The 6,544-nt window shown below is 47.4% G+C and overlaps 1 pseudogene; it reads right to left on the minus strand.

The window, feature by feature from the left end:
- Positions 1-5,595: 5,595 nt before the first annotated feature.
- On the minus strand, positions 5,596-6,278 carry LOC125555379 (annotated as a pseudogene).
- Between the last annotated feature and the right edge of the window lie 266 nt (positions 6,279-6,544).

A 6,544-nucleotide genomic window follows, 5' to 3' on the forward strand; every position in this document is an offset into this window, starting at 1 on the left:
GTTGAGTGTAGCAAAGTGACTCTGATTGCTGCCTTGATTCCCTTGACTGCCTTGATTGTGCTCTTGGAGAATTTGCATGATCAGCTGTGTGTTTGCATTGGTTGCGGCCATCACAGCTTGCCATGCCTCTGGAGGAGGTGGAGGTGGTGGCGGATCAGGATTCGGAGTCGTGCGCGTTGGAGGAGCCATCCTGAAGAGGTTGACCACCATTAGCACATTGACAGATTAATATTGAAGCTGAATCCAATGGAATGAAAATTGCAACATATAGTCTTCATATCCAAACAAAATGAACGAATGCACTCCTCTTCAAATGGTCACATATCCATAAATTGAGAAGCCACGTAGAATTAAGGTAGAGAAATAAATCAACAAGGTACGGATCAAGAACGAATACTCGGTAAGAAATCCCAATCTCAAACCAATATTCGTGGAAGAAGAACTAGAGCTACTAGAATTCCCACCTATGAAACTCCCGAACCTTTCCGGTTATGCAATCAGGTGTTGGGGATACAGGGGAAGCATAATATCTCACCCAAACTAGCAATACCTACATCCAGCTGTATCCATCCTTCAACACATAACCAAGATAACTTCGGAAACCATCTACCTCAACCTTCGAAAAGCATCCGTTATACAAGTTATGGCGATACTCCCGAACTCCCGCCCCAGTACTGGGTGGCGTCGAGGTTATCTCACCAACGAACTGCATAAAAGAGATTTTTGATGTCGGCAAACATATCTCAAGTATTCCAGAATTGCAACGATAAAATTATGATGACAACACCTCAGAGCTCAACTCCCCGGGACACTTCCACTAAACCCCTGACAGGAGGCACCAAGACAATGTTCTCATCATAAGCCATCGGAACGATTCCAAGATACTCGCGTGATCCTAAAATTTTTTTTAGTGAAATTTGAGAAGAGAAGAGTCAAAACTCTACGTCAGGATGCCTTACCAGAGCGATGAGGAGACTGGGAAGTGAAAAGAATTCCTAAACTCTCCAATATATAATTCCTAAATGACTCAAAACATTTTTCTAGACACAACTCGGCTGCTAAAAACGATCAAGCAATGGGGCTCCTAAGGTCGGGGAAGGCTCTGATTACCAACTTATAACACCCTCGATGCGACTATAGCTCCCACGTGTCGAGGCACGACTTAGAGACATAATCATATTGAAGGCATATGTCGCAAGTTAGGCAATCTTCACAAACATCCCATGTAATGTAATAATAAAAGGGAAGAACATAGTTGGCTTACACTCGCCACGTCAAACAAGGACATAAATAACATTACATCATCCAAAACACTCATGGCCCGACTACGGCACCAAAATAAAAGAGAACCCAACATGCGACACGGTATCTCGGTAACTCAAGACACTTCGACAGGTTAAAACAAGACCAGCAACACCACCCGAATGTGCCGACAAATCCCGATAGGAGCTGCACATATCTCTTTCTCAGGGCACACTCAGATTGTCTAAACTTCCGGTAGGCCAGCCTAGAGTTGCCCCTGGTAGCCACCGGCGGCTGACGGTTTGGACCAACACTCAGAGGAGCACTGGCCCGGGGGGGTTAAAATAAGATGAGCCTTGAGTCTGCAGAACCCAAGGGAAAGAAAAGGCTAGGTGGCAAATGGTAAAACCAAGGTTGGGCATTGCTGGACAAGCTTTAATCAAGGCGAAATATCAAGGGGTTCCCATTATAACCCAACCGCGTAAGGAACGCAAAATCCGGGAACATAACACCGATATGACGGAAACTAGGGCGGCAAGAGTGAAACAAAACACTAGGCGAGAGGCCGAGCCTTCCACCCTTTTCCAAGTATATAGATGCATTAAGATAACATGGCAATGTAATGATATCCCAACAAGTAAATAAATGATGTTCCAACAAGGAACGGCCTCCAATCTTCACTTGCAACTAGCAATGCTATAAGAGGGGCTAAGCAAGCGGTAACATAGCCAATCAACGGTTTGCTAGGACATGGTGGGTTAGAGTTTCAACATGGCAATTGGGATCCTGACAAGCAAAAGGTAGGCATCATAGCATTGGCATAGCAAGAGCGAGCAAACTAGCATAGCAAAGATAGTAGTGATTTCGAGGGTATGATCATCTTGCCTGCACAGTTGTCAGAGTTGACTGGATCCTCAAAAGCAAACTCAACGGGCTCCTCGTTAGAGAACTCGTCTCCCGGGTCTACCCAACAAGACAAACAAGCAACAAGGATACAATCAACCACGTGCAAGACCAAGCAATATGATGAAATGATGATATGCTATGCGGGATGCGATGCAGGATGCAAAATGCAAGAGGTGACAGGAAATGCATGAACCTGGCCTCAACTTGGAATTACAAGGGTGCCACTGGAAAGATGAGATGAAATCTCCTGAAAACGATATAAAGAACGCCGGAATCGGAGTTACGGTTTGGAAATGGCAAGCGTTTTAAGAATGACTCCGGTCTGCGATTTACAGCAAGTAGGCATCTAAATGCAACGAAATAAACATGCTACAGCCACCAAACATGACAACAAAATACATGGCAGGGATGCACACAAGATTCTTAACAAAAAACTAGCACTGAGCTACGGCCAATTCATCCATTATGGGGTTCAAACAAGCATGGAAAAAACGCAAATGCAAAACAGATTTCAGACTTAGTGAAATTAACACTAGTCTAAAATTTCAGATCATGAAGCTCTATTCGGAGCAGCAAAACAACATGATACATGACCTGATTATGACAACGAAGAGCATGGCATGGAGCTACTCAACAAGCTTAACAAAAGTCCCAAAGTGACCTGGGGCCAAAAGGGATCACAAAATATACTAACAAGCACACGAACATAGCTCAAACACAATCAGTTTTCAGACTTAGTGAAAACTGAGACATGCTGAAATATAACTCACGAAGGCATGTAAACAAGATCGATGCACTCACCACGGTGCAAGTCATGGCAAGGAAAGCATACATACATTAAGAAGGAATAAAATTCTAGCTATACATGGCAAGAACAAAGGCATATCATGCACGGATCAACTACAATAACATCGGCAAAATCGCAAACGAGTTGATGATCTGCCCAGAATCACAACGAAGCAAAAGTAGAGCTCGATTTACTCAAGCTAGAATGCTCCATAATTGCAAACAAAGACATGGATGGATAGAGCATAACATGATTAACAAAACTCCTTTACTGATCATCCTCAAAAGAGGCACGGATCACTAGGAAACAAGCAGAACATATGACATCATGAACTAAATAATCCCAGACTTTGTGAAAACTACCAAGTCTCTGAAAACAGATCTACCGGGTGCCTCACTTTGCAAGCTTGCACAAGTCGCCACACACATCCTAAAAATGCATGGGTTGCACCTCTGGAAAGAAGACAAAATCCTTAACAAAACATATGAAGGACTCACAGGCATATCATGCACACAATAATCATGGCAAAAATGACAAAAGTCTAAGATGAACTAGCAGATCTGACAATTTACTCACGAAGCCTCCTTCTAACAGAATTTCGGGCATCAATATGAGCTCAAATGAAAATGATGCAATGGTATGAAATGATGTACTCGTCGAGACGAACATTTTGATATACTATATGTCCAAAACGGAGCTACGGATGTGGAGATACGGCCGGTCAAAGTATGCACAAAAATCAGGGTTCGGGAGAGAAAAGTCAACCGTTAGGGTTTTCCAGATCTCAGATCTGAGATGCATGCGGAACGAGGCTCGCCGGAACAGTAGCTCGCCGGACTTGCCGCGGGGAAGGAGAGGCCGGGGTGGAGGAGGCCGAAGGACGCCGGTGGAGGAGGCGGCGGCCGCAGGCGGGGCGAGGCGCGGCCGGCCGGCGCGCGGCGGGCGGCGATGGCGGCGTGGAGGCACGGGCGGCGGCGCCGGCTGCCGGAGTCGGGGAAGAGGCGGGCGGCGGCGGCACGGCTAGGAGCGGGCGGCGGGAGGCACCAGGCGACGGGGCGAGGCGGCTGGGCCGCGGGGGCCGTCCCCGGGCCTGGCGGGCCGCGGCGGAGGAGGGTGGCGACTTGCCAAATGTCGCTCTGCGAGTGGGCGGGCGGCGGCGGCGGACGCGTCCGGCCGGGTCGGACAATGTCCGGCCGGCGCGAGGAGCGGCGCATCTGGAAAAATTAGGGTTAGGGGGGAGTGGAGATCCGGGATTTCGTGGAGGGATCTATTTATAGGCATAAGTGGAGCTAGGAGAGTCCAAATGAGGTGCGGTTTTTGGCCACGCGATCGTGATCGAACGCTCTAGGACAAGGAGCAGAGTTTGGTGGGTTTTGGGCCAAATTGGAGGGGTGTTGGGCTGCAACACACACGAGGCCTTTTCGGTCCCTCGGTTAACCGTTGGAGTATCAAACGAAGTCCAATTGATACGAAACATGACAAGCGGTCTACCGGTAGGAAACCAAGGCCGCTTGACAAGTCTCGGTCCAATCCGGAATTGTTTAAACCCCACACACGAAAGAAAGCTAGAAATGACCACCGGAGGAGAACGAAGCGCCGGAATGCAAAACGGACAACGGGGAAAATGCTCGAATGCATGAGACGAACACGTATGCAAATGCAATGCACATGATGACATGACATGAGATTCATGACAATGAAAACAACACACGGAGACAAAGACCCGAACCCGAGAAAATAAATATAACTTGACGCCGGAAACGGCAAAAGTTGGAGTACAAATTGGGCAAGTTATATCTGGGGCGTTACAGAAGGCTCGTGATGCATGCACGTGAAGTTGTGCCTTTGTTTTCAAGAAGATTTCATTGACACGTTTCCATTGCGGGGGGTCATGGCCTATGAGCTCCATGTGTTTTAGAAGGCATTCGGCCTCATTAATGAACTTATCAGCGACAAGGTGAAGCTTCGGGTTGACGTCGAGAATGTTGCGTAAACAGACGTGAAGCTAAGTTACACACAGTCCCCTTAGGAGTGGAGGCACAGAAGTGCCTCTATGGTGTTTTAAGCAGTTGGGGCATGGTTGTACGTGTCATTGACGGACAACCGTGCCTCTGTTTTTCGTAGTGTTTTTGCCTGAGGGACACAGATGTAGAACACGGTTCTCCAAGGAGAAGAAGCACGTAAGTACCTCTGTATTCAAAATGTTTACCAAAGTGATCCATACGAACGTTTTTCATACCGTGTGTGCAATGCTTTGTTAGAACATTGTGCACTGCATTTAAGAACATTCTTTAATTGTTGTCCCTAAAATTCCACGGTGCATCCACAAAGATACTAGTGCACTGCATGCTCGTCCTTTTTGTGGACTGCTATGTGTACCTGCTCTGTGCGTTACGCTAATCGTATACTATATGTACTGTGTTTATATTTTTCAGTGCACTGCAATATATTCTACTAATAGATAACTCCAACATTGCACTGGAAATAAACTTGTTCAAAAGATATGTAAATTGCAAGAAAACTACAAGGTTAACTGCGACACAAGCAAACCTAAATTTATAACAAGCAAACGACAATCTTGAGAGAAAGCAAATCTAATGAGAAATCTAGAATGGCATGAGCAATCTTGTAGATACTTTTCTAGGCCGGGACCACCTTCTTCAGTAGTCATAGTCGCCCCAGGACCTACCGTGCTTCCTGGACTGCTCCTTCTTGAGTTTTGCCCGGCGGAGCCCTTCCTAGGTGATGGTGAGGCGGCTCCATATCTCGTACGCAGCATAAGCATCCTTTGCCGCATAGTCAATGTGCCTCATGGACAGGGGATGCACGCCCAGCGCCCGTGTTCTGCGTTGGTCAGCTTCTTCTTCATGTCGTTGTAGTAGTCATGGACGAGGATGCCTGAGGCGTCCCCAAGGGAGTCTAGAGGCTTGGTATCTGTAGGAACCCTCCATTCCTTCTGGATGTCAACGAAGTTGGCGATCTCCAGTCCGACGCAGCCGAGCATGTCTATGTCACCATCGATGGAGAAGCCAACAAACGTGTACCTGGGGTTGGCGAGGAAGTTGTTGAACTTGGTGCAGTTCTTGTCGGTGGCGCTCAGTTGGAAGAGCAGCACCAGATGATTCTTGCCGACGGAGAGCTGGACGAGGGCGGGTTTCTGATCATTGCCATCATCGTTGGTGTACTCCACATGAAATCCGGCGATCTTGTAGCACTCGAACTGGAGGTGTCGCTCGTACTGCTCGATGGTGGTCGCCGCCTTGTGCAAGTCGTTGGTGTGGATCACGTGCAACCTGGTGTTGCCATGGGGTTGCACCTCCATGAATTCCTTGATGAATCCCATGGCCTGGAGAAGTTCTTCCTCCTCCAACCTAGTATTTTGTGGGGAACAATGAGTGGGAGCGCAATGGCGATTTCGGTTGTTTGTGGGTAAGAAGGCCGTGGCAGAAGTCTAAATTTAAGGGCGGGGTAGCGGCAAAGGAGTGCACGATCTCACTTTCGATGCGGTTATGCACATCGTGGGTTTTGGATCATGGTTTCATCTCCATGTCGATGCGGTTGTGCACATCCTGGGTTTTTTATCGTGGTTTTTCTTTAAAAAAATAAAAA

Source organism: Triticum urartu, chromosome 5, assembly GCF_003073215.2.
Source record: "Triticum urartu cultivar G1812 chromosome 5, Tu2.1, whole genome shotgun sequence".
Lineage (NCBI taxonomy): Eukaryota > Viridiplantae > Streptophyta > Magnoliopsida > Poales > Poaceae > Triticum > Triticum urartu.